General features: G+C 57.2%; 1 protein-coding gene across 4 annotated transcripts in view; it reads right to left on the bottom strand.

Moving 5' to 3' along the window:
* Positions 1-19,605, bottom strand: part of LOC147084855 (myocardin-like) — a 91,008-nt gene that overhangs the window by 67,262 nt on the left and 4,141 nt on the right. The gene's annotated exons all lie outside the window — the stretch shown is intronic.

Genomic DNA, 19,605 nt, shown 5'->3' with positions numbered 1-19,605 from the left:
TTTGCTGGGACACCTTGACTGGAGAACCAGGCCCAGCTCTCCACAGCTTCCCCGGCGATTCTCTGAACTCCGATGGATCACTGGGCGGTTGCCCACGGTCGACGCCCGTTGCTCTGGCTTCGACCTCCAAGAAGCTTCTTTTCAGGGATGGATCCCCGTGAGGTGATGCAGTACTGCAAGTGAGTTTGAACCTGCTCGTCGCCACTGTAGCGTCCGCGTATCAATAACACACGGACTGCAGGAGAACGGTAATAACAGGTGTTTACTGAACAGAGGGTATGCTGGTACTGAAAGTACAGAAGCCTGCTACGGCTTTATGTACAGGTGTGGTCAGTGCCGGTACTACAGTATAAAAGCAGTTCTCTCTTAAAGGTACATACACAACATAACCAAGGTATATGGAGACCAGGACTGTGCACAATGCTCCAAGTGTGGTCTAAACAAGGTATATGGAGACCAGAACTGTGCACAGTGCTCCAAGTGTGGTCTAACTCAGGTATATGGAAACCAGAACTGTGCACAGTGCTCCAAGTGTGGTCTCACCAAGGTATATGGAGACCAGAACTGTGCACAGTGCTCCAAGTGTGGTCTAACCAAGGTATATGGAGACCAGAACTGTGCACAGTGCTCCAAGTGTGGTCTCACCAAGGTATATGGAGACCAGAACTGTGCACGGTGCTCCAAGTGTGGTCTCACCAAGGTATATGGAGACCAGAACTGTGCACAGTGCTCCAAGTGTGGTCTAACCAAGGTATATGGAGACCAGAACTGTGCACAGTGCTCCAAGTGTGGTCTAACCAAGGTATATGGAGACCGGAGCTGTGCACAGTGCTCCAAGTGTGGTCTAACCAAAGTTCGATACAAGTTTAACATAACGTCTCTGCTTTTGAATTCAATCCCTCTGGAAATAAACCCCATTACTTGGTTTGCCTTTTTAATGGCCTTATTGCTACTTTTAATGATGTGTTTCTGTACCCCCAGATCCCTCTGCTCCGCTGCCCCATTGAGACACTGATTTTCCAAGGAGTATGTGGCCCCCTTACTCTACCTACAATCACACGCCCATTCTGCAAGTTTATTAATGTCTTCCTGTATTCTGTCACAGTCCTCCTCTGTGTTAACTACACCCCCCAATTTGGCGTCATCCGCAAATGTTGAAACTGTACTTCCGATTCCCGAGTCCAAATCGTTTCTGTAAATGGTGAACACTGACTCCAAGGGTTAAGTTACGAGGAGCGATTTCACAAACTAGGGTCGTATTCCCTGGAACTTAGAAGGTTAAGGGGCGATCTGATCAAAGCTTTCAAGATATTCTGTGGAACTGCTAGGGTAGAGAGAGAGAGAGAAACTATTTCCGCTGGTTGGGGATTCTAGGACTAGGGGGGCAGAGTCTAAAAATTAGAGCCAGATCTTTCAGGAGTGAAGTTAGGAAACACTTCTACACACAAAGGGTGGTAGAAGTTTGGAACTCTCTTCCGCAAATGGCAATTGATGCTGGATCAATTGTTAATTTTAAATCTGACATTGATAGATTTCTGTTAACCAAAGGTATTAAGGGATATGGGCCAAAGGCAGGTATATGGAGTTAGGTCGCAGATCAGCCCGTGATCTCATTGAGTGGCGGAACAGGCTCGAGGGACTGAATGGGCCTCCTCCTGTTCCTGTGTAACAGGCTCGAGAAGTCGAATGGGCCTCCTCCTGTTCCTGTGAAATAGGCTCGATGGGCTGAATGGGCCTCCTCCTGTTCCTGTGAAATAGGCTCGATGGGCTGAATGGGCCTCCTCCTGTTCCTGTGTAATAGGCTCGAGGGGCTGAATGGGCCTCCTCCTGTTCCCGTGTAACAGGCTCGAGGGGGCTGAATGGGCCTCCTCTTGTTCCTGTGTAACAGGCTCGAGGGGGCTGAATGGGCCTCCTCCTGTTCCTGTGTAACAGGCTCGAGGGGGCTGAATGGCCTCCTCCTGTTCCTGTGTAACAGGCTCGAGGGGCTGAATGGGCCTCCTCCTGTTCCTTTGTAACAGGCTCGAGGGGGCTCAATAGACCACCTCCTGTTCCTGTGTAACAGGCTCGAGGGGCTGAATGGGCCTCCTCCTGTTCCTGTGTAACAGGCTCGAGGGGTCGAATGGGCTTCCTCCTGTTCCTGTGTAACAGGCTCGAGGGGCTGAATGGGCCTCCTCCTGTTCCTGTGTAACAGGCTCGAGGGGGCTGAATGGGCCTCCTCCTGTTCCTGTGTAACAGGCTCGAGGGGCTGAATGGGCCTCCTCCTATTCCTGTGTAACAGGCTCGAGGAGGCTGAATGGGACTCCTCCTGTTCCTGTGTAACAAGCTCGAGGGGTCGAATGGGCCTCCTCCTGTTCCTGTGTAACAGGCTCGAGGGGCTGAATGGGCCTCCTCCTGTTCCTGTGTAACAGGCTCAAGGGCCTGAATGGGCCTCCTCCTGTTCCTGTGTAACAGGCTCGAGGGGCTGAATGGGCCTCCTCCTGTTCCTGTGTAACAGGCTCGAGAAGTCGAATGGGCCTCCTCCTGTTCCTGTGTAACAGGCTCGAGGGGGCTGAATGGACCACCTCCTGTTCCTGTGCAACAGGCTCGAGGGGCTGAATGGGCCTCCTCCTGTTCCTGTGTAACAGGCTCGAGGGGCTGAATGGGCCTCCTCCTGTTCCTGTGTAACAGGCTCGAGGGGGCTGAATGGGCCTCCTCCTGTTCCTGTGTAACAGGCTCGAGGGGCTGAATGGGCCTCCTCCTGTTCCTGTGAAATAGGCTCGATGGGCTGAATGGGCCTCCTCCTGTTCCTGTGTAATAGGCTCGAGGGGCTGAATGGGCCTCCTCCTGTTCCCGTGTAACAGGCTCGAGGGGGCTGAATGGGCCTCCTCTTGTTCCTGTGTAACAGGCTCGAGGGGGCTGAATGGGCCTCCTCCTGTTCCTGTGTAACAGGCTCGAGGGGGCTGAATGGCCTCCTCCTGTTCCTGTGTAACAGGCTCGAGGGGCTGAATGGGCCTCCTCCTGTTCCTTTGTAACAGGCTCGAGGGGGCTCAATAGACCACCTCCTGTTCCTGTGTAACAGGCTCGAGGGGCTGAATGGGCCTCCTCCTGTTCCTGTGTAACAGGCTCGAGGGGTCGAATGGGCTTCCTCCTGTTCCTGTGTAACAGGCTCGAGGGGCTGAATGGGCCTCCTCCTGTTCCTGTGTAACAGGCTCGAGGGGGCTGAATGGGCCTCCTCCTGTTCCTGTGTAACAGGCTCGAGGGGCTGAATGGGCCTCCTCCTATTCCTGTGTAACAGGCTCGAGGAGGCTGAATGGGACTCCTCCTGTTCCTGTGTAACAAGCTCGAGGGGTCGAATGGGCCTCCTCCTGTTCCTGTGTAACAAGCTCGAGGGGCTGAATGGGCCTCCTCCTGTTCCTGTGTAACAGGCTCGAGGGGGCTGAATGGACCACCTCCTGTTCCTGTGCAACAGGCTCGAGGGGCTGAATGGGCCTCCTCCTGTTCCTGTGTAACAGGCTCGAGGGGCTGAATGGGCCTCCTCCTGTTCCTGTGTAACAGGCTCGAGGGGGCTGAATGGGCCTCCTCCTGTTCCTGTGTAACAGGCTCGAGGGGCTGAATGGGCCTCCTCCTGTTCCTGTGTAACAGGCTCGAGGGGTCGAATGGGCCTCCTCCTGTTCCTGTGTAACAGGCTCGAGGGGCTGAATGGGCCTCCTCCTGTTCCTGTGTAACAGGCTCAAGGGCCTGAATGGGCCTCCTCCTGTTCCTGTGTAACAGGCTCGAGGGGCTGAATGGGCCTCCTCCTGTTCCTGTGTAACAGGCTCGAGAAGTCGAATGGGCCTCCTCCTGTTCCTGTGTAACAGGCTCGAGGGGCTGAATGGGCCTCCTCCTGTTCCTGTGTAACAGGCTCGAGGGCCTGAATGGGCCTCCTCCTGTTCCTGTGTCACAGGCTCGAGGGGTCGAATGGGCCTCCTCCTGTTCCAGTGAAATAGGCTCGATGGGCTGAATGGGCCTCCTCCTGTTCCTGTGTAATAGGCTCGAGGGGCTGAATGGGCCTCCTCCTGTTCCTGTGTAACAGGCTCGATGGGCTGAATGGGCCCATTCCTGTTCCTGTGTAATAGGCTCGAGCGGCTGAATGGGCCTCCTCCTGTTCCTGTGTAACAGGCTCGAGGGGCTGAATGGGCCTCCTCCTGTTCCTGTGTAACAGGCTCGAGGGGGCTGAATGGGCCTCCTCCTGTTCCTGTGTAACAGGCTCGAGGGGCTGAACGGGCCTCCTCCTTTTCCTGTGTAACAGGCTCGATGGGCTGAATGGGCCTCCTCCTGTTCCTGTGTAACAGGCTCGAGGGGCTGAATGGGCCTCCTCCTGTTCCTGTGTAACAGGCTCGAGGGGCTGAATGGGCCTCCTCCTGTTCCTGTGTAACAGGCTCGAGGGGGCTGAATGGGCCTCCTCTTGTTCCTGTGTAACAGGCTCGAGGGGCTGAACGGGCCTCCTCCTGTTCCTGTGTAACAGGCTCGAGGGGCTGAATGGGCCTCCTCCTGTTCCTGTGTAACAGGCTCGAGGGGCTGAACGGGCCTCCTCCTGTTCCTGTGTAACAGGCTCGAGGGGGCTGAATGGGCCTCCTCCTGTTCCTGTGTAACAGGCTCGAGGGGGCTGAATGGGCCTCCTCCTGTTCCTGTGTAACAGGCTCGAGGGGCTGAATGGGCCTCCTCCTGTTCCTGTGTAACAGGCTCGAGGGGGCTGAATGGGCCTCCTCCTGTTCCTGTGTAACAGGCTCGAGGGGCTGAATGGGCCTCCTCCTGTTCCTGTGTAACAGGCTCGAGGGGGCTGAATGGGCCTCCTCCTGTTCCTGTGTAACAGGCTCGAGGGGCTGAATGGGCCTCCTCCTGTTCCTGTGTAACAGGCTCGAGGGGGCTGAATGGGCCTCCTCCTGTTCCTGTGTAACAGGCTCGAGGGGCTGAATGGGCCTCCTCCTGTTCCTGTGTAACAGGCCCGAGAGGCTGAATGGGCCTCCTCCTGTTCCTGTGTAACAGGCTCGAGGGGCTGAATGGGCCTCCTCCTGTTCCTGTGTAACAGGCTCGAGGGGCTGAATGGGCCTCCTCCTGTTCCTGTGTAACAGGCTCGAGAGGCTGAATGGGCCTCCTCCTGTTCCAGTGTAACAGGCTCAAGGGGGCTGAATGGGCCTCCTGCTGTTCCTGTGTAACAGGCTCGAGGGGCTGAATGGGCCTCCTCCTGTTCCTGTGTAACAGGCTCAAGGGGGCTGAATGGACCTCCTCCTGTTCCTGTGTAACAGGCTCGAGGGGGCTGAATGGGCCTCCTCCTGTTCCTGTGTAACAGGCTTGAGGGACTGAATGGGCCTCCTCCTGTTCCTGTGTAACAAGCTCGAGGGGCTGAATGGGCCTCCTCCTGTTCCTGTGTAACAGGCTCGAGGGGGCTGAATGGGCCTCCTCCTGTTCCTGTGTAACAGGCTCGAGGGGGCTGAATGGGCCTCCTCCTGTTCCTGTGTAACAGGCTCGAGGGGGCTGAATGGACCTCCTCCTGTTCCTGTGTAACAGGCTCGAGGGGGCTGAATGGGCCTCCTGCTGTTCCTGTGTAACAGGCTCGAGGGGCTGAATGGGCGTCCTCCTGTTCCTGTGTAACAGGCTCGAGGGGGCTGAATGGACCTCCTCCTGTTCCTGTGTAACAGGCTCGAGGGGGCTGAATGGGCCTCCTCCTGTTCCTGTGTAACAGGCTCGAGGGACTGAATGGGCCTCCTCCTGTTCCTGTGTAACAGGCTCAAGGGTCTCAATGGGCCTCCTCCTGTTCCTGTGTAACAGGCTCGAGGGGGCTGAATGGGCCTCCTCCTGTTCCTGTGTAACAGGCTCAAGGGTCTCAATGGGCCTCCTCCTGTTCCTGTGTAACAGGCTCGAGGGGCTGAATGGGCCTCCTCCTGTTCCTGTGTAACAGTCTCGAGGGGGCTGAATGGGCCTCCTCCTGTTCCTGTGTAACAGGCTCGAGGGGGCTGAATGGGCCTCCTCCTGTTCCTATGTAACATAGAAACCTAGAAAAATAGGAGCAGGAGTCGGCCATTCGGCTTTCGAGCCTACTCCTCCATTCAGCATGATCATGGCTGATCCTCTATCTCAATACCATATTCCCGCTCTCTCCCCATACCCCTTGATGCCTTTTGTGTCTAGAAATCTATCGATCTCCGTCTTAAATATATTCAGTGACTTGGCCTCCACAGCCTTCTGTGGGAGAGAATTCCACAGGTTCACCACCCTCTGAGTGAAGAAATTTCTCATCTCAGTCTTAAATGTCCTACCCCGTATCCTGAGACTGTGTGACCCCTCGTTCTAGACCCCCCCAGCCAGGGGAAACATCCTCCCTGCATCCAGTCTGTCTAGCCCTGTCAGAATTTTACACGTTTCAGTGAGATCCCCCTCTCATTCTTCTAAACTCTAGTGAACACGTACGGACCGGGGTCAAGCAAGGCTGTGTCATCGCACCAACGCTCTTCTCGATCTTCCTTGCTGCAATGCTCCATCTCACCCTCAGTAAGCTCCCCACTGGAGAGGAGCTAATCTACAGAACAAACGGGAAACTGTTCAACCTCCGTTGCCTCCAGTCCAGGTCGAAGGTCGTCCCATCCTCTGTCGTCGAATTACAGTATGCAGACGATGCTTGCGTCTGCGCTCACTCGGAGGTCGAACTCCAAACCATCGTCAACACCTTCACCGAAGCATACGAGAGCATGGGCCTTACACTAAACATCCATAAGACAAAGGCCCTCTACCAACCTGCCCCCGCCACACAGTACTGCTCCCCAATTATCAAAATCCATGACGAGACCTTGGATAACGTGGACCACTTTCCATACCTCGGGAGCCTACTGTCAACAAGGGCAGACGTCGACGACGAAGTCCAACACCGCCTTCAGTGTGCCAGTGCAGCCTTCGGTCGCCTGAGGAAGAGGGTGTTTGAAGGCCAGGACCTCAAACCCGGCACTAAGCTCATGGTCTATGGAGCAGTAGTGATTCCCGCCCTGCTGTATGCCTCAGAGACATGGACCGTGTACAGCAGGCACCTCAAAGCACTGGAGAGGTACCACCAACGCTGCCTCTGCAAGATCCTGCAAATCCATTGGCAGGATAGACGCACCAACGTCAGTGTTCTTGCTCGGGCCAACATCCCCAGCATCGAAGCTCTGGCCACGCTTGATCAGCTCCGATGGACGGGTCACATTGTCCGCATGCCCGATATGAGACTCCCAAAACATGCGCTCTACTCGGAGCTCCGGCACGGCAAGAGAGCCCCAGGTGGGCAGAGGAAACACTTCAAGGACACCCTCAAAGCCTCCTTGAAAAAGTGTAACATCCCCACCGACACCTGGGAATCCCTGGCCCAAGACTGCACCAAGTGGAGGAGAAGCATCCGGGAAGGCGCCGAACACCCCGAGTCTCTTCGTCGGGAGCAAGCGGAAGCCAAGTGCAAACAGCGGAAGGAGCGCACGTCAACCCAAGCACCCCACCCACCCGCCCCTTCAACCACCATCTGCCCCACCTGTGACAGAGACTGTAGGTCCCGCATTGGGCTCATCAGTCACCTGAGAACTCATTTTTAATGTGGAAGCAAGTCATCCTCGTTTCCGAGGGACTGCCGAAGAAGATGAAGAAGTGAATACAGGCCTAGTCGACCCAATCTCTCCTCATACGACAGTCCTGCCAGCCCAGGAATCAGTCTGGTGAACCTTCGCTGCACTCCCTCTATGGCAAGTATATCCTTAGGTAAGGAGACCAAAACTGTACACAGTACTCCAGGTGTGGTCTCACCAAGGCCCTGTACAACTGCAGCAAGACATCCTTGCTCCTGTACTCAAATCCTCTTGCAATGAAGGCCAACATATCACTTGCCTTCCTAACTGCTTGCTGCACCTGCATGTTTGCTTTCAGTGACCGGTGTACAAGGACACCCAGGTCCTTCCGTACATTAACATTTCCCAATCTAGCACCAGTTAAATAATACTCTACCTTTCTGTTTTTCCTACCGAAGTGGATAACTTCACATTTATCCACGTTCTACTGCATCTGCCATGTATTTGCCCACTCACCCAACTTGTCTAAATCGCCTTGAAGCCTCTTTGCATCCTCCTCACAACTCGCAATCCCACCTAGCTTCGTGTCGTCAGCACCGATCCTTGTGGAACACCACTGACATGAATCAGTCATTCGTGAAAGAAAGACTTATGAAATAATACTGAGCGGCCTACGGGTGGCGCTGTCCAGGGAGAGTATAAATACTCGGGCACGGGGCCCAGCTTGCACAGGACATTCTTAAACAGGAACTAGTGAAGGACACAACTAGACCTCCATGTTGTAAAACAGTTGATTAAAGCTTGGTTTAACGCTTCTGACGTCAACCACTTTCCACCATTTCCCAGTCTGAGTAACTACCTTTAACCCCTACTCTCTGTTTTCTGTCTTATAGCCGGCATGCTATCCATTCTGCTACTTCTCCCCTGAATCCACATGTTCAAGGTACTGACTTGGATAGAGAACTGGTTGGCAGACAGAAAGCAAAGAGTTGGAATAAACTGGTCTTTTTCCGAGTGGCAGGCAGTGACTAGTGGGGTACCGCAGGGATCGGTCCTTGGACCCCAGCTATTCACAATATATATTAATGATCTAGACGAGGGAACTAGATGTAATATCTCCAAGTTTGCAGACGACACAAAGCTGGGTGGGTGTGTGTGCTGTGAGGAGGATGCCGAGAAACTCCAGGATGATTTGGACAAGTTGGGTGATTGGGCAGAAGCATGGCAGATGCAATATAACGTGGATAAATGCGAGGTTATCCACTTTGGTGTCAAAAACAGGAAGGCAGATTATTATCTGAATGGCAATAGATTGGGAGAAGGGGAAGTGCAACGAGACCTGGGTGTCCTTGTGCACCAGTCGCTGAAGGTAAGCATGCAGGTGCAGCAGGTGGTTAAGAAGGCAAATGGTATGTTGGCCTTCGTAGCGAGAGGGTTTGGGTACAGGAGCAAGGATGTCTTGCTGCAGTTGTACAGGGCCTTGGTGAGACCACATCTTGAGTATTGTGTGCAGTTTTGGTCGCCTTATCTGAGGAAGGATGTTCTTGCCATGGAGGGAGTGCAGTGAAGATTCTCCAGGCTGATACCTGGGATGGCAGGAATGACGTATGAGGAGAGATTGGGTCGATTGGGCTTATACTCGCTGGATTTTAGAAGAATGAGAGGGGATCTCATTGAAACTTATAGAATTCTGACAGGACTAGACAGACTAGATGCAGGAAGGATGTTCCCGATGGTCAGGAAGTCCAGAACCAGGGGTGACAGTCTAAGGGTAAGGGGTAAGCCATTTAGGACAGAGATGAGGAGGAATTTCTTCACCCAGAAAGTGGTGAACCTGTGGAATTCTCTCCCACAGAAGGCAGTTGAGGCCAATTCATTAAATATATTCAAGAAGGAGTTAGATATATTTCTTAAGGCTAAAGGGATCATAGAAACATAGAAACTAGGAGCAGGCATAGGCCATTCGGCCCATCGAGCCTGCTCCGCCATTCAACGAGATCATGGCTGATCATCCAAACCCTAGCACCCGGTCCCTACACCGACAGCCATCCCACCCAAGCCCTATCCCCGTAACCCCACGTATTTAATCCCCCCTAACACTAAGGGCCAATTTTTATCATGGCCAATCAACCTAACCCGCACATCAAGGGATATGGGGAGAAAGCAGGGACCGGGTACTGAATTTGGATGATCAGCCATGATCGCATTGAATGGCGGAGCGGGCTCGAGGGGCCGAATGGCCTACTCCTGCTCCTATCTTCTATGTTTCTATGCTCTGACCTTAGACATGAGTATGCTATGCGGTAGATTTAGCGAAGGCTTTTTTTGGAAATCCAAATATATTACGTCTACTACATGACCCTTATCTACCCTTTCTGCTACTTCTGCAAAGAATTCAATAAGGTTGGTCAAGCATGGCTTTCCCTTTTGGAATCCGTGCCGACTACTCTTTATTGGCCCAGAGATTCCGATCGCAGGCCTCCCGCGGGCGGAGGGCAGCGATCGGGAAAAATCTGCGCCCTGAACTGAGGGCTCCCGGGAGGCGCACAGTTCCGATGCCTGGCCTCTCCAAACTGCCGGTGCGCAGGGCCCACGTATCCCAGAGGTGCAGGCGGTTCGCAGAGTCCCTGGGATCACGTGGGCCGTGAGGAGCTAATAAGAGAAGGGAAACTCCCTTCATACATTTGACAGGAAGACCTGTCAAATATATAGAAACATAGAAGATAGGAGCAGGAGTCAGCCATTCGGCCCCTCGAGCCTGCTCCGCCATTCAATGAGATCATGGCTGATCATCCAAATTCAGTACCCTGTCCCTGCCTTCTCCCCATATCCCTTGATCCCTTTAGCCTTAAGAAATATATCCAACTCCTTCTTGAATATATTTAATGAATTGGCCTCAACTGCCTTCTGTGGTAGAGAATTCCACAGGTTCACCACTCTCTGGGTGAAGAAATTCCTCCTCATCTCAGTCCTGAATGGCTTACCCCTTATCCTTAGACTGTGACCCCTGGTTCTGGACTCCCCGGCCATCGGGAACATCCTTCCTGCATCTAGTCTGTCTAGTCCTGTTAGAATTTTAGAAGTTTCAATGAGATCCCCTCTCATTCTTCTAAACTCCAGTGAGTATAAGCCCAATCGACCCAATCTCTCCTCATACGTCATTCCTGCCATCCCAGGTATCAGTCTGGTGAATTTTCGCTGCACTCCTTCCATGGCAAGAACATCCTTCCTCAGATAAGGCGACCAAAACTGCCCACAATACTCACAAGGTGCGGTCTCCCCAAGGCCCTGTACAACTGCAGCAAGACATCCTTGTTCCTGTACTCGAATCCTCTCGCTACGAAGGCCAACATACGATTTGCCTTCTTAGCTGCCTGCTGCACCTGCATGCTTACCTTCAGCGACTGGTGCACAAGGACACCCAGGTCTCGTTGCACTTCCCCTTCTCCCAATCTATTGCCGTTCAGATAATAATCTGCCTTCCTGTTTTTGCCACCAAAGTGGATAACCTCGCATTTATACCCGTTATACTGCATCTGCCATGCTTCTGCCCAATCGCCCAACCTGTCCAAATCGTACTGGAGTTTCTCGGCATCCTCCTCACAGCACACACGCCCACCCAGAGCAGGTGGGAAATCAACTGGGGCTGGTTTGACCACGAGCGGAAATTCCGAGCCCCATACCAGCTCCCCCGCCTACTTCCACCCTCCTCTCCGCCCCTTGCCTCAGCCCCTCTGCTGCTGAAACCCTCGTCCCTGCCCTTTCTCACCTCCAGACTCGACTATCCCAACACTCTCCTGGCCGGCCTGCCACCCTCCGTAAACTTCAGCTCACCCACATCAACCTTGGGCCTGCAATGGCGACCGTCAGACAGCCATTTAGGTGCTCTTGCGTCTCGCTCAGGCTTTGGGATCGAGCCTGTGCCCCTGTGCCTCGGGTTAGGGCCTGTGCCTTGGGTTAGGACCTGTGCCCCTGTGCCTCGGGTTAGGGCCTGTGCCTTGGGTTAGAGCCTGTGCCCCTGTGCCTCGGGTTAGGGCCTGTGCCTTGGGTTAGGACCTGTGCCCCTGTGCCTCGGGTTAGGGCCTGTGCCTTGGGTTAGAGCCTGTGCCCCTGTGCCTCGGGTTAGGGCCTGTGCCTTGGGTTAGAGCCTGTGCCCCTGTGCCTTGGGTTAGAGCCTGTGCCCCTGTGCCTCAGGTTAGAGCCTGTGCCCCTGTGCCTTGGGTTAGAGCCTGTGCCCCTGGGCCTTGGGTTAGGGCCTGTGCCCCCGGGCCTTGGGTTAGAGCCTGTGCCCCTGGGCCTTGGGTTAGGGCCTGTGCCCCTGTGCCTTGGGTTAGGGCCTGTGCCTTGGGTTAGAGCCTGTGCCCCTGTGCCTCGGGTTAGGGCCTGTGCCTTGGGTTAGAGCCTGTGCCCCTGTGCCTTGGGTTAGAGCCTGTGCCCCTGTGCCTCAGGTTAGAGCCTGTGCCCCCTGTGCCTTGGGTTAGGGCCTGTGCCCCTGTGCCTTGGGTTAGAGCCTGTGCCCCTGGGCCTTGGGTTAGGGCCTGTGCCCCCGGGCCTTGGGTTAGAGCCTGTGCCCCCGGGCCTTGGGTTAGAGCCTGTGCCCCTGTGCCTTGGGTTAGAGCCTGTGCCCCGGGCCTTGGGTTAGAGCCTGTGCCCCTGTGCCTTGGGTTAGAGCCTGTGCCCCTGGGCCTTGGGTTAGAGCCTGTGCCCCTGTGCCTTGGGTTAGAGCCTGTGCCCCTGTGCCTCGGGTTAGAGCCTGTGCCCCTGTGCCTTGGGTTAGGGCCTGTGCCCCCTGTGCCTTGGGTTAGAGCCTGTGCCCCTGGGCCTTGGGTTAGAGCCTGTGCCCCCTGTGCCTTGGGTTAGGGCCTGTGCCCCCTGTGCCTTGGGTTAGAGCCTGTGCCCCCGGGCCTTGGGTTAGAGCCTGTGCCCCTGTGCCTTGGGTTAGGGCCTGTGCCCCCTGTGCCTTGGGTTAGAGCCTGTGCCCCTGTGCCTTGGGTTAGAGCCTGTGCCCCTGTGCCTTGGGTTAGAGCCTGTGCCCCCGGGCCTTGGGTTAGAGCCTGTGCCCCCTGTGCCTTGGGTTAGAGCCTGTGCCCCCGGGCCTTGGGTTAGAGCCTGTGCCCCTGTGCCTTGGGTTAGAGCCTGTGCCCCCTGTGCCTTGGGTTAGAGCCTGTGCCCCTGTGCCTTGGGTTAGGGCCTGTGCCCCCTGTGCCTTGGGTTAGAGCCTGTGCCCCCGGGCCTTGGGTTAGAGCCTGTGCCCCCTGTGCCTTGGGTTAGAGCCTGTGCCCCCGGGCCTTGGGTTAGAGCCTGTGCCCCTGTGCCTTGGGTTAGGGCCTGTGCCCCTGTGCCTTGGGTTAGAGCCTGTGCCCCTGTGCCTTGGGTTAGAGCCTGTGCCCCTGTGCCTTGGGTTAGAGCCTGTGCCCCTGTGCCTTGGGTTAGAGCCTGTGCCCCTGTGCCTTGGGTTAGGGCCTGTGCCCCCGGGCCTTGGGTTAGAGCCTGTGCCCCTGTGCCTTGGGTTAGGGCCTGTGCCCCTGTGCCTTGGGTTAGAGCCTGTGCCCCTGTGCCTTGGGTTAGGGCCTGTGCCCCCTGTGCCTTGGGTTAGAGCCTGTGCCCCTGTGCCTTGGGTTAGAGCCTGTGCCCCTGTGCCTTGGGTTAGAGCCTGTGCCCCTGTGCCTTGGGTTAGGGCCTGTGCCCCTGTGCCTTGGGTTAGAGCCTGTGCCCCTGTGCCTTGGGTTAGAGCCTGTGCCCCTGTGCCTTGGGTTAGAGCCTGTGCCCCTGTGCCTTGGGTTAGAGCCTGTGCCCCTGTGCCTTGGGTTAGAGCCTGTGCCCCTGTGCCTTGGGTTAGAGCCTGTGCCCCTGTGCCTTGGGTTAGAGCCTGTGCCCCTGTGCCTTGGGTTAGAGCCTGTGCCCCCGGGCCTTGGGTTAGAGCCTGTGCCCCTGTGCCTCGGGTTAGAGCCTGTGCCCCCGGGCCTTGGGTTAGGGCCTGTGCCCCTGTGCCTTGGGTTAGAGCCTGTGCCCCTGTGCCTTGGGTTAGAGCCTGTGCCCCTGTGCCTTGGGTTAGAGCCTGTGCCCCCGGGCCTTGGGTTAGAGCCTGTGCCCCTGTGCCTTGGGTTAGGGCCTGTGCCCCTGTGCCTTGGGTTAGAGCCTGTGCCCCTGTGCCTTGGGTTAGAGCCTGTGCCCCCGGGCCTTGGGTTAGAGCCTGTGCCCCTGTGCCTTGGGTTAGAGCCTGTGCCCCCGGGCCTTGGGTTAGAGCCTGTGCCCCTGTGCCTTGGGTTAGAGCCTGTGCCCCCGGGCCTTGGGTTAGGGCCTGTGCCCCTGTGCCTTGGGTTAGAGCCTGTGCCCCTGTGCCTTGGGTTAGAGCCTGTGCCCCTGTGCCTTGGGTTAGGGCCTGTGCCCCTGTGCCTTGGGTTAGAGCCTGTGCCCCTGTGCCTTGGGTTAGAGCCTGTGCCCCTGTGCCTTGGGTTAGGGCCTGTGCCCCTGTGCCTTGGGTTAGAGCCTGTGCCCCTGTGCCTTGGGTTAGAGCCTGTGCCCCGGGCCTTGGGTTAGAGCCTGTGCCCCTGTGCCTTGGGTTAGAGCCTGTGCCCCTGTGCCTTGGGTTAGGGCCTGTGCCCCTGTGCCTTGGCTTAGAGCCTGTGCCCCTGTGCCTTGGGTTAGGGCCTGTGCCCCTGTGCCTTGGGTTAGAGCCTGTGCCCCCGGGCCTTGGGTTAGAGCCTGTGCCCCTGTGCCTTGGGTTAGGGCCTGTGCCCCCGGGCCTTGGGTTAGAGCCTGTGCCCCCGGGCCTTGGGTTAGAGCCTGTGCCCCTGTGCCTTGGGTTAGAGCCTGTGCCCCTGTGCCTTGGGTTAGAGCCTGTGCCCCTGTGCCTTGGGTTAGGGCCTGTGCCCCTGTGCCTTGGGTTAGAGCCTGTGCCCCTGTGCCTTGGGTTAGAGCCTGTGCCCCTGTGCCTTGGGTTAGAGCCTGTGCCCCCGGGCCTTGGGTTAGAGCCTGTGCCCCTGTGCCTTGGGTTAGAGCCTGTGCCCCCGGGCCTTGGGTTAGAGCCTGTGCCCCTGTGCCTTGGGTTAGAGCCTGTGCCCCTGTGCCTTGGGTTAGAGCCTGTGCCCCTGTGCCTTGGGTTAGAGCCTGTGCCCCTGTGCCTTGGGTTAGGGCCTGTGCCCCTGTGCCTTGGGTTAGAGCCTGTGCCCCTGTGCCTTGGGTTAGGGCCTGTGCCCCTGTGCCTTGGGTTAGAGCCTGTGCCCCTGTGCCTTGGGTTAGGGCCTGTGCCCCTGTGCCTTGGGTTAGAGCCTGTGCCCCTGTGCCTTGGGTTAGGGCCTGTGCCCCCGGGCCTTGGGTTAGAGCCTGTGCCCCTGTGCCTTGGGTTAGAGCCTGTGCCCCTGTGCCTTGGGTTAGGGCCTGTGCCCCCTGTGCCTTGGGTTAGAGCCTGTGCCCCTGTGCCTTGGGTTAGAGCCTGTGCCCCTGGGCCTTGGGTTAGAGCCTGTGCCCCTGTGCCTTGGGTTAGAGCCTGTGCCCCTGGGCCTTGGGTTAGAGCCTGTGCCCCTGTGCCTTGGGTTAGGGCCTGTGCCCCCGGGCCTTGGGTTAGAGCCTGTGCCCCTGTGCCTTGGGTTAGAGCCTGTGCCCCTGTGCCTTGGGTTAGGGCCTGTGCCCCTGTGCCTTGGGTTAGAGCCTGTGCCCCTGTGCCTTGGGTTAGAGCCTGTGCCCCTGTGCCTTGGGTTAGAGCCTGTGCCCCTGGGCCTTGGGTTAGAGCCTGTGCCCCCTGTGCCTTGGGTTAGGGCCTGTGCCTTGGGTTAGAGCCTGTGCCCCCTGTGCCTTGGGTTAGGGCCTGTGCCTTGGGTTAGGCCTGTGCCCCTGTGCCTTGGGTTAGAGCCTGTGCCCCTGTGCCTTGGGTTAGAGCCTGTGCCCCTGTGCCTTGGGTTAGGGCCTGTGCCCCTGTGCCTTGGGTTAGGGCCTGTGCCCCTGTGCCTTGGGTTAGAGCCTGTGCCCCTGTGCCTTGGGTTAGAGCCTGTGCCCCTGTGCCTTGGGTTAGAGCCTGTGCCCCTGTGCCTTGGGTTAGAGCCTGTGCCCCTGTGCCTTGGGTTAGAGCCTGTGCCCCTGTGCCTTGGGTTAGAGCCTGTGCCCCTGTGCCTTGGGTTAGAGCCTGTGCCCCTGTGCCTTGGGTTAGAGCCTGTGCCCCTGTGCCTTGGGTTAGAGCCTGTGCCCCTGTGCCTTGGGTTAGGGCCTGTGCCCCTGTGCCTTGGGTTAGAGCCTGTGCCCCTGTGCCTTGGGTTAGAGCCTGTGCCCCCTGTGCCTTGGGTTAGGGCCTGTGCCCCTGTGCCTTGGGTTAGAGCCTGTGCCCCTGTGCCTTGGGTTAGGGCCTGTGCCCCTGTGTCTTGGGTTAGAGCCTGTGCCCCTGTGCCTTGGGTTAGAGCCTGTGCCCCCTGTGCCTTGGGTTAGGGCCTGTGCCCCTGTGCCTTGGGTTAGAGCCTGTGCCCCTGTGCCTTGGGTTAGGGCCTGTGCCCCTGTGTCTTGGGTTAGAGCCTGTGCCCCTGTGCCTTGGGTTAGAGCCTGTGCCCCCTGTGCCTTGGGTTAGGGCCTGTGCCCCTGTGCCTTGGGTTAGGGCCTGTGCCCCTGTGCCTTGGGTTAGAGCCTGTGCCCCTGTGCCTTGGGTTAGAGCCTGTGCCCCCTGTGCCTTGGGTTAGAGCCTGTGCCCCTGTGCCTTGGGTTAGAGCCTGTGCCCCGGGCCTTGGGTTGGTTAGGGCCTGTGCCCCCGGGCCTTGGGTTAGGGCCTGTGCCCCTGTGCCTTGGGTTAGAGCCTGTGCCCCTGTGCCTTGGGTTAGAGCCTGTGCCCCTGTGCCTTGGGTTAGAGCCTGTGCCCCTGTGCCTTGGGTTAGAGCCTGTGCCCCTGTGCCTTGGGTTAGGGCCTGTGCCCCTGTGCCTTGGGTTAGAGCCTGTGCCCCTGTGCCTTGGGTTAGAGCCTGTGCCCCTGTGCCTTGGGTTAGAGCCTGTGCCTCTGGGCCTCAGGTTAGGGCCTGTGCCCCCGGGCCTTGGGTTAGAGCCTGTGCCTCTGGGCCTCAGGTTAGGGCCTGTGCCTATATCTGTTCCCCTGGGCCTGTGCCACGGGCCTCAGGTTAGGGCAATGTGGTGATTATTCTTGTTTTATAAGAAGCATTGTAATTGGTTGCCTGTTTTCCTGCCTTGAGATATATGCTGTAAACTTATTGGTTAGTTGATTCCATGTGACCTGTGGTGGCCATCTTAAATTCAGTTTTCTCCAGTTTGGTTGAGACTGGGTGCTCAACATGTACTGCTGGTTTTTTAAGTTTAATAACGCCTAGCTTTTGAATCTGTGCCCCCAGGCCTGTGCCTTGGGCTAGGGCCTGTGGCCCTGGTCCTGGGGTTAGGGCCTGTGCCCTGGGAATTGGGTTAAGGCCTGTACCTGTAACTGTGCCCCAGGCCTGTGCCTTGGGTTAGGGCCTGAACCTATATCTTATCCCCTGGGCCTGTGCCCTGGGAATTGGGTTAAGGCCTTGAGCCCCGGTGTCCCGGGCCTTCAACAACGCCCCGTCGAACAGCTGCCCAGTTGCTCTTGCGTCAAGGACTGGGCCTCGTCTGCCAGTGACGTTCCCCCCCGCCCCCCCCCCCGCCCCGCCCCCCCCCCCCGTGCCAACTGCTGCCTCAGCTCCCTCTCGTCACGACAGCTGAGCAAACGAGCCGGCCCGTCCCAAAATAGACGGTGACGCAGCGACAACCAAGAGCGAGCAGGCCGACCTCCGGCCTGGCCCCCGGCCGAGGGGGCCTGCGGCAGAGCTTACCCTGAATCCCTCGGGGGGGAATCGTCGGGGGCCGGGAGGGGAGGCCGGAAAGATTTTAGCGGTGACAAAGAATTGTTTGCAAATCCTTGCCTCGTTTGAAAAAAGCGGTTCTCCCGTGGCCGACGCCTGTTCCAATTACAAGCCCGATCCCCCTCCCCCCTCCACCTTAGCTGCCAAGTGTTGCCTTCAGAGGGGAAGCTTCTTCTATAAATAGAAGCCCCCTCGGCTTGTCATGCACAGGCGGGGGGTGGGTGGTGGGCTCCGGTTGTAGACGCACGGCCAGGGAAAGGAAACCCGCCTGGTCTCTTGAGTGACGGCCTTCTGGGCCGATCCTGCGGAGAGGGAGGGAGTCACCTCGACACTGGGCGCCCCCCCCCCCCCCCCGCCCCCGATGGGAAGGGTTGGCGGTGTACCCATTGCTCGCGCACGGAGGGGAGATACTTTCCTAGTATCTCCCTCCCTCCCTCTATCCCTCCCCTGCCTCGCTCTATCCCTCCCTCTTGACGCTGAGCACTCGGGGGTCTTCAGGGCTTGACAAGGTCGCGCAGTTAGGGAAAGTACGTAGGTAAGGAGGAGGGGCCGGGGGAGAGTGTGGAGATGAGGGGGAGGGTCCGAGGGATAGTAAACATCTATTCGCCTCAACCACTCCCTGTGGTAGCGAGTTTCACATTCTCACCACTCTCTGGGTAAAGAGGTTTCTCCTGAATTCCCGATTGGATTTATTAGTGACTGTCTTCTATTGATGGCCCCTAGTTCTGGTCTCCCCCACAAGTGGAAACATCATCTCTACGTCTACCCTATCGAACCCTTTCATAATCTTAAAGACCTCGATCAGGTCACCCCTCAGCCTTCTCTTTTCCAGAGAAAAGAGCCCCAGCCTGTTCACCCTTTCCTGATAGGTATAACTCCTCAGGTCTGGTATCATCCATGTTACGGAGGTTACAGAGATAGGGAGGGGGCGAGGGCCATGGAGGGATTTGAACAGGAGGATGAGAATTGTAGGGGCTGGAGGAGGTTACAGAGATAGGGAGGGGGCGAGGGGCCATGGAGGGATTTGAACAGGAAGATGAGAATTGTAGGGCTGGAGGAGGTTACAGAGATAGGGAGGGGGCGAGGGGCCATGGAGGGATTTGAACAGGAGGATGAGAATTGTAGGGGCTGGAGGAGGTTACAGAGATAGGGAGGGGGCGAGGGCCATGGAGGGATTTGAACAGGAGGATGAGAATTGTAGGGGCTGGAGGAGGTTACAGAGATAGGGAGGGGGCGAGGGCCATGGAGGGATTTGAACAGGAGGATGAGAATTGTAGGGGCTGGAGGAGGTTACAGAGATAGGGAGGGGGCGAGGGGCCATGGAGGGATTTGAACAGGAGGATGAGAATTGTAGGGGCTGGAGGAGGTTACAGAGATAGGGAGGGGGTGAGGGGTCATGGAGGGATTTGAACAGGAGGATGAGAATTGTAGGGGCTGGAGGAGGTTACAGAGATAGGGAGGGGGCGAGGGACATGGAGGGATTTGAACAGGAGGATGAGAATTGTAGGGGCTGGAGGAGGTTACAGAGATAGGGAGGGGGCGAGGGCCATGGAGGGATTTGAACAGGAGGATGAGAATTGTAGGGCTGGAGGAGGTTAGAGAGATAGGGAGGGGGCGAGGGACATGGAGGGATTTGAACAGGAGGATGAGAATTGTAGGGGCTGGAGGAGGTTACAGAGATAGGGAGGGAGCGAGGGGCCATGGAGGGATTTGAACAGGAGGATGAGAATTGTAGGGCTGGAGGAGGTTAGAGAGATAGGGAGGGGGCGAGGGGCCATGGAGGGATTTGAACAGGAGGATGAGAATTGTAGGACTGGAGGAGGTTACAGAGATAGGGAGGGGGCGAGGGGCCATGGAGGGATTTGAACAGGAGGATGAGAATTGTAGCGGCTGGAGGAGGTTACAGAGATAGGGAGCGGGCGAGGGCCATGGAGGGATTTGAACAGGAGGATGAGAATTGTAGCGGCTGGAGGAGGTTACAGAGATAGGGAGCGGGCGAGGGCCATGGAGGGATTTGAACAGGAGGATGAGAATTGTAGGGGCTGGAGGAGGTTACAGAGATAGGGAGCGGGCGAGGGCCATGGAGGGATTTGAACAGGAGGATGAGAATTGTAGGGGCTGGAGGAGGTTACAGAGATAGGGAGCGGGCGAGGGCCATGGAGGGATTTGAACAGGAGGATGAGAATTGTAGGGCCGGAGGAGGTTACAGAGATAGGGGGCGAGGGGCCATGGAGGGATTTGAACAGGAGGATGAG

The sequence above is a fragment of the Somniosus microcephalus genome, unplaced genomic scaffold (assembly GCF_052327205.1).
Source record: "Somniosus microcephalus isolate GS21.2 unplaced genomic scaffold, FLI_Smic_1.0 unresolved_chr9, whole genome shotgun sequence".
Lineage (NCBI taxonomy): Eukaryota > Metazoa > Chordata > Chondrichthyes > Squaliformes > Somniosidae > Somniosus > Somniosus microcephalus.
The sequence above is the reverse complement of the archived record's forward strand: the minus strand, read 5'-3'. Positions and strand labels throughout refer to the sequence as shown.